Source organism: Orbicella faveolata, unplaced genomic scaffold (genome assembly GCF_042242905.1).
Source record: "Orbicella faveolata isolate gen_17 unplaced genomic scaffold, um_ofav_v1 contig_12, whole genome shotgun sequence".
NCBI lineage: Eukaryota > Metazoa > Cnidaria > Anthozoa > Scleractinia > Merulinidae > Orbicella > Orbicella faveolata.
This window is the reverse complement of record NW_028301539.1, coordinates 8,028,390-8,039,750: the sequence shown is the minus strand read 5'-3', so window position 1 is coordinate 8,039,750 and position 11,361 is coordinate 8,028,390. Positions and strand designations below refer to the sequence as shown.

The 11,361-nt window shown below is 41.5% G+C and overlaps 1 long non-coding RNA gene across 1 annotated transcript; it reads right to left on the bottom strand.

Annotated features, from left to right (window-relative positions):
* Positions 1-306: 306 nt before the first annotated feature.
* Positions 307-10,253, bottom strand: LOC149116403 (uncharacterized). Its single transcript, XR_016205405.1, has 2 exons — positions 8,747-10,253; positions 307-1,436 (listed from the first exon to the last, which is right to left on the bottom strand). It is a non-coding gene; the product is annotated as an uncharacterized LOC149116403 (long non-coding RNA).
* Between the last annotated feature and the right edge of the window lie 1,108 nt (positions 10,254-11,361).

Sequence of the window (11,361 nt, the reverse complement as noted above, 5' to 3'; positions counted from 1 at the left end):
GCCTGTACTGTGCTAAAAGAAAACCTCTAACGTAGTAGGGCCTTTTGTAGCTGTAAAATTAACAACGGGCCGAAGTTGTTTCAAGTTCAGAGGGTCACAGCAGAAGAGAGAATGTCGAAATTTCGGATCAAGCAACTTAAAGCTATAAACAACAAAACTCAAATTACCTTTGGATAAAGATTGACGAAGAACATCATGGAACTTGTTCTTGAGCGCGTAGTGTATATTGCTGCCGCTGCTGTATAATATCTTTATTGTCTTTGTCTTGGCCTTGAGATCTGAAACGACACACTGGGAAAACGTTAGTAACAAACAGAAAACTCACAAATACGGCGACAAGAATTCAGAATTACTTACTTAGCAAAGAAAGCAGTGAGAGGCAAGAGCAGTAGCGAGTGCAAAGCAAGCGAAACTGTCTCATCTTTGTCACCATCGATTGCTCGACAGACAACAATTGCAACTTGCAGATAAGACAGTGATTAAAGCCATGAAGATACAGAATGCAGTGGCAGCAATATAAAGCCATATCGATATCGCTTATCGTGCCAACGATTGCAATATCGATTAAAAAAAAAAAAAAAAGAAAAAAAAAGAAAAGAAAAATGATAGCAGCAGTAAAGAAGAAGAAGAAAGAAAAAGGAAAGGTGGAAAAGCAATAACAACTGCTCGCTAGTCGTACGAGCGACAACGGTGCCAACAAATAAATAAAATAAAATAAAAAAAATTAAAGCGGGCGTTGAAAGCCAGACATTGACACCGATGCCGAAGATACGGCAGCAAAGCTGGCTGTTATGTTGTCAAAAGCATGTGATGAAGAGCACAGGCAAGCTTGATATAAATAGAATGTTTACAAATAAAAAACACAAAACAACAACAAACAGAGATCAACATGTTACCACCCACGAACGAAAGACAACAACGATGATGACCTGAGTCAAGGCGGCTGTCCCCAGGCCCGGAGGGGCCGGGGGACAGACTTGGATTGGGCGGGGTCGCTACTCCCCGAGAGGCGAACGTGACGTTGCTCCACGCTGACTCCGTGGCGTCACCACCTCATCCTGCCCTCATAAGAAGGTCTCGAAGGGGGCGCAGCGTACATGTCAAGTGTCATTGAATCAAGTCAGTCCTGTATCGTCTGTCTGTGAGCAGTCAACGGTACAGTCGCTGTTTGTAAGGTACCCCCAACTAGTCCTTCGGCTGATATTTATATCAAGCTTAACCTGTGGGGTGAAAAGTGTCTGTATTGTAACGTAACGTTGTGTATTGTAACGTAACGTGACGTCGTGTCTACAGTTAGGTGACGTTACGTCACAGTTGAGTGATGTCAATTGTAATGTTACAGTTTGTTCTGTGATGTAGCGTTATGTGAAAATTAGTACAACGGCCTGCTATCAGCTTGTCTTGTCTGATCCTGTCTTGATGTGCACTCGTGCTACCTATTAAATAAAGTTTAAAGACATAAACGCAAATTAATCATGAGCAACAAACATTTAAGGGAAAAAAACGTTGCTAATATAAATATGAGTAAATATTATAATTAGATTACGAGGATTAGATACAGTAAGGCTCAGCATAAGTGTATCCAGCCGTTATTGGCCTTGTCACACAACGCTCAAGGGGCAACTTTCGTGACAACCAAATAACCGCTGAACGAGAAAAATAGAAAATAGAAGAAACAGAAGAAAGTGAATCAGCCATGGTCATCGGCCATATTTGTACCCAGGGCTTTTTTTTACATTGGAAAACCCTGGATCAATTGGCTGGCAGTTTCAGTTGTATTGCTACAGTTTATTGTGTCATTCATTCGTTCGTCTGTTTGTTGGTCCTGTGACTCTCTCGTTCGTTTGTTCGTTGGTTGGTTCGTTTGTTCGCCCGTCCGTCCTTCCTTCCGTTCGTTCGTTCGTACGTTAAGTTCGTTTGTTTGTTCGTTTACTCGTTCGTTCATTCGATCGATAGTTGGATCGATCGATCGTTCGTTTGATCGTTTCTTGTTTTTCGTCAAGTGCGTTGCTCGTCCTTCTCGCCGATAGTCCATTCCAAGATGGTGAGTCTCTGTTTGGGCTCTTCGCGCATTCCTACAAATGATTTCTTTCATTTTAATCGATGACTTTTTCCATGATATTCCATCGCCCAACTTTGTTCTTTTCCTTTTCTCCACCAATCACGAGCCGACGCATGATGGCCATTCAGCTGCAAAAACAAACTGATATTATCTTAAGGTGCTTCCCCGCCCTGGACGTTAATCAGAATATTGTTTTTCACACGCTTGTTTCATGAGCTTATTGTTGTTTTTTTTCTGTTTGCCATTGCACTAGCATGTTTTAGCCTTCCCGTGCTCGCCACTACTGTCATGGCTTGGTTTTCTCACGCTCTTCGCTGCACTGTAGAGGCTTCATGACTGGTTTGATGATTTTGCTTTGCGCATGCTTGGCCCACTCATCCTGCTTTTCGTGCACTGTCGTTTTCCGTGCTATCCGCTGGTTAAATATTCGGGCCCTTTCCGCTTGATCTTACGATTTAACCTTTTCCTCACCTGAAACTAGTTAGTTTCATGATTTCACTTCTCCTGTCCTCTTTAGACTTCATGATTTTGTTTTCCCGCGCTTTCTACTAGTTTGACAATCTTGCGTTTGCCTCGCTTTCCACTAGGTTTAACCTTTTTGGTTTTCGCGCGACTTCAACTGGTTTAACGATTTTAACTTTTTCCACCATTGCAGTCAATTTCACGATGTTTCTAGTCCGTCCAAATGTAGACCATATATTTTGTATTAAGTTCGTCGAGACTGCGAGAAAAAAGTATTAACTGCAGGGGCTTTGAAAAAATTCCGAACGCAATGGGGTGGGGCCCGAGAGAAGGAAAAAAATAGATAAAAAATTTTTGCGTCTGCTTCGCGGCCGCTCTCGCGCTGTGCTCTCGCGAGCTCGCAACACCGCGCTTGATTAAGAAAAATAACTCGTTGCAAAAAACCCAAACGTCTGTTGATAAATTATGTTACTTTTTCCTCGTTTTCCATTAGATTCATGATTTTGACTGATTTGGCTTGTTGTGTGTGGCTAAGGTTCAATTTTGATTAATGTCTGGTTTTTCAGGCCTGCGTTCCTAGTTTAAGTACTTAACGTAATTTGCAACGTAGTTGAATTCGTCATTTGAACGAGCAATTTAAACCCTGACACGCGCGTGAAAGCTTGTGTTTATGGTCGATTCTCTAATTCAGGCTCTCCAAAGCATCGCAGCTCTCGCGGGTAAAGCGCAAATGTTAACACAACTCACGAGTACAAAATAGATTAATTTTTTGCGCCCGCTTTGCGGCCGCACTCTCCGCCTGCTCCCGCGAGCTCGCAACACCGCGCTCGGCTGAGAACAAATACTCGTAGCAAAAAATTAAAATGTCTGTGGACAGTTTCTTTTTCTTTTTCCACGTTTTCCATTAGTTTCATAATTTTGATTGATTTGACTTGTCATGTGTGCCTGGCACGCACGTCAAACCTTGTATTTATGCTCGGTTCTCTATTACTGGTTCTCCCAAATATCGCAGCTCTCTATGAAAACGCACGCGCAAAAAGCGCAAATGTTAACGCAAGCACGAGCAAGGACTTAGACGCAGTTCAGACGCCGAACTTTTCATGAGCTCGAGCCGAACTTAATTCGAATTTGGACCGACCCAAATTATCAAAAGTACGCATGTTGATTCAGACGTCGAACTTAATTCACCGAACTTAATTAGTTTGAACCAAAACACATCGAAACATCAGCGGTTTTCAGGCAAGGTGTATGCAGTAGGTTCGGCACATGAAAAGTTCAACGTCTGAATCAAAGCCGTTCCAAAGCCCAAATTCCCCGCTGAGCTAGGCGAGAAGAACGGCTGAGTCATTCCAAATTCAAATAGCCGTTCTTAACTGATTCAGACGCCGAACTTTTCATGTACTTAATTCAACGTATCAGGTTCGGCTCATGAAAAGTTCGGCGTCTGAACTGGGCCTTAGTGTTTCAAACAGTCGATCAGGCCAGGTTTCTATTGATTGCTAACAGCTTGCCTTGTACTAGAATTTACAACCTTTGCGTTTAAAGCAACTGCAAATGCAGAGAAACTGCTAGAAAATGGAAATTTTCCCATTTTGATGCTTACGTTTGCGTTGAGCTGAGTTTGCTTGCATGTGTCCGGTTGCGCGCGTGAGGAACTGGGAAACCCGTGCAATTATGATCAATTACATGTAAATACTCTTATGACGTCACGTTACTAAATTCCAACTTTATGTTTTGTAACCTGAAAGAAAACCATCTAGTCTAATTCTTTGGACTTATTTCGAAATAAAAGCAAGATGAAAATAATTTAGAAGTAATATGGAAATAAGATTCTTCTTTTAGAACGTCCATGCAAATATTCTTCGTAATGTTTGACAAATTGAAAATCTAAAAACGTTTTAACATACCGCTGTTCCGTAAGTTTATGGTTCGTCTCCCAAAAAACACGCCCCCGTGTGAAGGTCTCTGATGTGAGCTGTTTGTGAGGAGTCGGGGAGGTTGGGTAAGCTGCAAAGCAAATGTCCAAACCTTCGCCCGTAGTTTGCGTTTGCGTAAACTTCGTTTGTCCTTTAGATCTTTCAGCGCGTTATTTTCCTTTCGTTGTATCCCACTTCCTTAAACCTCTTCGCCAAGCGTTTACTTTTTCCGAAAAAAAATTCTGAACTGACTTTTCAACAACAAAAACTTCTAGTCATCAGGTGAAGTTGTACTGCTCGCCTGAACGAGCGCGCCCAGGACCGAAATCTTAAAACTTACCTCGACTTTATGTTTCTTTTATCAAAGGCACCTTTCTAGGCAATGTTCCCCAGGCTCTTACTTTGTAACGATGACTTCTGAGGTTGAAAGGACTTGCGAGTAAATGCTACGATCTAAATTTAGCGCACTTCAAAACTACACGTCCACTCTGCTTGAAGTGCGCGCGTAAATGACTTGTGCTTTAATTGTGACGTTATAATTAATTAGCTCATTTGGGAGTTATATTAATTAATTGGGTCTAAGTGAAATACGCAGTTAGCTGCTATTATGTATCAGGTCTCCACTTATTTGTTTACTACACTCTTTTGTTTACTAGTCAGATATTGCGAATTTCCCTTCTATCGGGGAGAAAATTCAAATATATTAAACAAACAAAGCGTAAATTTACTCATTTCCAAAACAAAATGAAAATAATTAGTAAACATAATCAATGGAAACTAAACTAAACTAAAATAAACTAGCTTCCAATCTCGCTTTAAATGTTGACTACAAATTAGTGGCAGCTTTCTTTTGCTCGTTGTCAACCAAAACAGTTTGGCCAATCACAAAGGACCCAGACAATCTTGTCAACCAATCAAAACTCAAAGGAAATACAAGCGCGGGAAAATGTGTGCGAGCGAGTTACGTCACGGGTGGTTTCGTTTCACTCCTGGTAAGTTAATAGGGTGATTCCTCAGACTGATAAAAGTTGTCCAACAATTTTTTTGATTTTTTCGGATGTACCAACCAAGTACTGTTTCGAAAAATACGATGAAATAGATAGGTCACCATGCTCCCAAAAAGGATATAAAGGGCCAAGTCGGGAGCAAAGTTTAAAAATAAAATACTTGAAAAAAGTCCAAACAAACAAACAAAACAAGGCAAAAAACTTGATAGGTATAAAGTCTTGAGTGTGTGGAACAATGTAATATATAATTGACGGAACAATCACACAATATGTTTTAATCGACTTCGATTCCAAGCTTTCCTCGAGTCGTCGTTTTCATGGTCATAATTTGCATCCTCGAGTAACGGTTTTGTACACCCTTTTACCTATATCATTTTTACCCTCAGCCTCCGCACATTCTTTTGTAACTTTTTAGGACAATTTGTACACCAAAATTATGCGTTAAAAATGTAGGTCACCAGGCTCGTTTAAGTTAAAACGAGCATATATTTAGCTGTGAAGCTTAACTTGAAGGAAATCTGTTGATGTTGAGTGTGCAAGTGACTCGTACGTGTGCATTAACGATGCACAACGCAATTCTGAGGAATAAGCTTCAGAAAGTGGTGTGGGACTTAAACCCGTTGGGAGAGGTACTCCCATATACTCCACTAAAGGCTGGTTTCCACCAGCGACGGAGTCGGAATCGGAGTCGTAGTCGAAGTTGTAAGAGAGCTTATGACCAGTGAAAATTGAAAATCGGAGTCGTAAGCGGAGTCATAACCTCGACAAAATCGGAGTAGTCAGAAGAATCAGAACGGTTTCCATTTCTTCCGATTCCGTTAACGACTCCGTCGCTCATGATCCAGTGAAAACTAGATTGTCGGAGTCGGAAACAGAAGCGGAAGTACCAACCACTCACGAGGCCCGGTATCGAGCATTGTGATTGGGTTATTCTTCAACCTCCGACAATGGAGTTTTCACTTGATCGTGAGCGACGGAGTCATAAGCGGAAACGATGTTCTGCTTCCGGCTCCGTCGGTTTGATTTTCACTAGACCGTATGGCTCTACGCTTCTGATTACGACTCCGACTACGACACCGTCGCCAGTAAAAACGAGCCTTAAGAGATCGAGGTATCAAGATAATGTTTTATGGACGTGGCTTGAAATTTCTTTCACCCCAAATAGAGGTACCAATTCTAAAACTACACATTAACTAACACTGACGTTTTCTGGTTCGATACCCTTAAAGGTTACACAAAAGCTCCTGCTGGGGACCTTTTAAGGCTGAACACCCTGAGTGGAAACAAAACCGCTTTTTTAACCCCTAAAAGGTGCGACGAGAACCCCACGCATTGAACATGGGAGTCTCCCCCAACAACAGGGTATTACAATCACTAAGCGCAGTGACGCTAAACCAAAGTGAGTGTCATTGGTATTACTTCCGAAATGAAAACCGCTTTATTTCGTTGGGTTTTAAAGATATCAAAGGTCTGGTTCACTTTCTGCCAACAAGTGGGAAAATATATTTGATGGATTATGCCCTCCGGGTATCCCTCAATTTCAGATGGCACATTTAAGCCATAGCCAATCACGCGCTATAAAGTGTAGTCCATTAACTTCATTTGTACCCGCAATTGATTTAAACTTGTCACGTGATGCGGCAAAAACTGGGAACCAGCTAGTACGTAAAACAAGTGTTTTGCAACCAGGACGTTTGTTTGAGCGTTTGGCCTCGGTCACTGAAATAAAGACACTGTGTAGATATTAAATGTGCAGTTCCAGAAATTGTCTATACTCCTCCACAAAGAAGAGATTGGAATTTCCTGGGGAGGGACGGGGGGTGGGGGTGGGGAGTTCTGTAAGATCAACTAATTTTTTGCTCTTATTTCGTAGATTTTAACAGTAGACACGCGTACATTTGCTTACATCAGAAAATCAATATACAGGTTTTGGAAAAATGATATCATTACATCTAATCTTTTCATATTTAAAGTTTGTTTCGAAAAGCCTTTCTTTTATATCGCTTATACTGAACCCCCTTCTACCTATGAGGCCACCAAAACCCGCTTATATATACACAGCTGATACGTACAAGCCTAGAGCGTAATATGGCTGTGTCTCACAAGTTCTGGGAACTACAAAATTCACGAATTTGATTGGCTGAAATCGATATTGTTCGCGGTTAGACCGGTTACATTTTGCGGTGAAAAAGTTGCACCGCTAAAATACAAAAAAAATAATGATTATTTTCTTCTAAAAATGTTAGTAGAAGTGCGGCCAAAAACCCTGATGAGAAAAAAAACAAGTGAAGAGGATGAGCAAACTTTGGCAGATTTAATTAAGTTCACGTCATCGCCGTTCGCAAGCAAAATGTCAGTCAGTACAAGCCAGTTACATATATAAAACGAACTAAATTTTTGTTGTTTGCCATATAATAAACATCTCATTAACCGAGCTTGGTCGTGTGTCCAGACCTCACTGCGTCCGGTCTGTACTCACGACCTCGGTCAAGATTTTCCCATTTACGTTCCATACAGACCTCCTGCTAGGTTAATAAGAACTAATTATAACTGGAATTTTACGGTAAAATTAAACACTCGGGAAGTTGTAGTGTCAACTTGCTCATTAGTTCCTTGAAGTGCAATCCAAGCAAAAATGAACTGCGTGGCTTCCGCAACAAGTGTCGAAGGATGCATGCTGAGGGATGAAATAGCCATCATCCGATTTCCTCTAAGAATGACGCAAGAATGTTTCCAGGAATTTGCACCAACTTGTGTTCATCCAACTTCCGCCTCTCTCAACGAAGCACGGATAGATATGTTACACTTAAATGGTTTTCCAGTTCAGTTGACTGTTAACAGTTCAAGTGCTTGGTGTTTTTAACCAATTACAGTTGGGTTTGTGTTGTACGTCTGTGCCGTCATGGTCAGTCGTGGAGAAAAAGACAGAAAATGACAGAACAGAGTATAGAGGAGCATCAAAGAACACAGCAGCTGGGCCATATGAGATAGACCATAGTTTTATAGCATAGGTACGTCTAGATATTGATAAAAAATTTCGAAACTTGGACATTCCATTCATGATTATTTGGAGTTTGCAAATTAAAGCTAGGCTGAGAGGGAGTACATTTTTAGACTGCTACCAGGCACAATCCTGTGCTGTGCTAAAAGAAAACCTCTAACGTAGTAGGGCCTTTCGTAGCTGTAAAATTAACAACGGGCCGAAGTTGTTTCAGGTTCAGAGGGGTGACAGCAGAAGAGAGAATGTCGAAATTTCGGATCTAACAACTTAAAGCTATAAACATCAAAAATCAAATTACCTTCGGATGAAGATTGACAAAGAACATCATGGAACTTGTTCTTGAGCGCGTAGTGTATATTGCTGCCACTGCTGTATAATATATTTATTGTCTTTGTCTTGGCCTTGAGATCTGAAACGACACACTGGCAAAACGTTAGTAACAAAGGGAAAACTCACAAATACGGCGACAAGAATTCAGAATTACTTACTTAGCAAAGAAAGCAGAGAGAGGCAAGAGCAGTAGCGAGTGCAAAGCAAGCGAAACTGTCTCATCTTTGTCACCATCGATTGCTCGACAGATAACAACTTGCAGATAAGACAGTGATTAAAGCCATGAAGATACAGAATGCAGTGGCAGCAATATAAAGCCATATCGATATCGCTTATCGTGCTAACGATTGCAATATCGATTATAAAAAAAAAAAGAAAAATGATAGCAGCAGGAAAGAAGAAGAAGAAGAAAGAAAAAGGAAAGGTGGAAAAACAATAACAACCGCTGGCTAATCGTACGAACGACAACGGTGCCAACAAATAAATAAAATAATAAAAAAAAAATTAAAGCGGGTGTTGAAAGCCATACATTGACACCGATGCCGAAGATACGGTAGCAAAGCTGGCTGTTATGTTGTCAAAAGCATGTGATGAAGAGCACAGGCAAGCTTGATATGAATAGAATGTTTACAAATAAAAAACACAAAACAACAACAAACAGAGATCAACATGTTACCACCCACGAACGAAAGACAACAACGATGATGACCTGAGTCAAGGCGGCTGTCCCCAGGCCCGGAGGGGCCGGGGGACAGACTTGGATTGGGCGGGGTCGCTACTCCCCGAGAGGCGAACGTGACGTTGCTCCACGCTGACTCCGTGGCGTCACCACCTCATCCTGCCCTCATAAGAAGGTCTGGAAGGGGGCGCAACGTACATGTCAGTTGTCATTAAATCAAGTCAGTCCTGTATCGTCTGTCTGTGAGCAGTCAGCGGTACAGTCGCTGTTTGTAAGGTACCCCCAACCAGTCCTTCAGCTCATATTTATATCAAGCTTAACCTGTGGGGTGAAAAGTGTCTGTATTGTAACGTAACGTTGTGTATTGTAACGTAACGTGACGTCGTGTCTACAGTTAGGTGACGTTACGTCACAGTTGAGTGATGTCAATTGTAATGTTACAGTTTGTTCTGTGATGTAGCGTTATGTGAAAAATAGTACAACGGCCTGCTATCAGCTTGTCTTGTCTTGTCTTGTCTTGATGTGCACTCGTGCTACCTATTAAATAAAGTTTAAAGACATAAACGCAAATTAGTCATAAGCAACGAACATTCAGGGGGAAAAAACGTTGCTTATATAAATGTGAGTAAATATTATAATTAATTTATGAGGATTAGATACAGAAAGGCCCAGCATATAAGTACATCCAGCCGTTATTTGCCATGCCACAAAACGCTCGAGGCTGAGGGCAACTTTCGTTACAACCAAGTAACCGCTGAGCGGGAAAAATAGAAAATAGAAGAAACAGAAGAAAGTGAATCAGTCATGGTCATCAGCCATATTTGTACTCAGAGCCTTTCTTTACATTGGACCCTGGATCAATTGGCTGGCAGTTTGAGCTGTACTGATACAGGTTATTGTGTCACTTATTCGTTCGTCTGTCACTCTCTCGTTCATTTGTTCGTTCGTTCGTTCGTTCGTTCGTTCGTTCGTTTGTTCGTCCGTCCGTCTTTCCGATCGTTCGTTCGTTTGTTCGTTTGTTCGTTCGTTCTTTCGTTCGTTCATTCGTTCTATCATTCGTTCGTTTGTTCGTTTCTTATTTTCAGTCAAGTGTTTTGCTCTTCCTTTCTCGCCGGTAGGCCATTCCAAGATGGTGAGTCCCTGTTTGGTCTCGTCGCGCATTCCCACAAATAATTTCTTTCATTTCAATCGATGACTTTTTTTCCTTGATATTCCATCGCCGAACTTTGTTCGTTACATTTTCTCCACCAATCACGAGGCGACGCATGATGGCCATTCAGCTGCAAAAACAAACTGATATTATCTTAGCCTTCAGGTGCTTCCCCGCCTACGACTTTAATCAGAATTTTATTTTTCACGCGCTTGTTGTTGTTGTTTCCGTTAGCCGTTGCATTAGCTTGTTTTTGCCTTCCGGTGCTCGCCACTAGTGTCATGGCCTGGTTTTGTCACGCTCTTCACTGTAGTGGCTTCATGACTGGTTTGATGATTTTGGTTTACGCATGCTTGGCCCACTCATCCTGCTTTTCGTGCACAGTTGTTTTCCGCGCTATCCGCTGGTTAAATATTCGCGCCCTTTCCGCTTGTTTCCATGATTTAATTTTTCCCCCACCTGAAACTAGTTAGTTCACTTCTCCTGCCCTCTCCAGACTTCATGATTTTGTTTTCCCGCGTGTTCTAATCTTTTTCGTTTTCGTGCACTTTCCACTGGTTCAATGATTTTAACTTCTCCCACCTTTGCAGTTAATTTCACGATGTTTCTTGTCTGTCCAAATGTAGACCATATTTTTTGTCTTGAGTTTGTGGAGATCGCAAGAAAAAAGGTATTAACCGCAAGGGCTTTGAAAAAAGCCAGAACACAATCGGGTGGGGCCAGGGAGAAAGACAAAAATAGATTATTTTTTTTG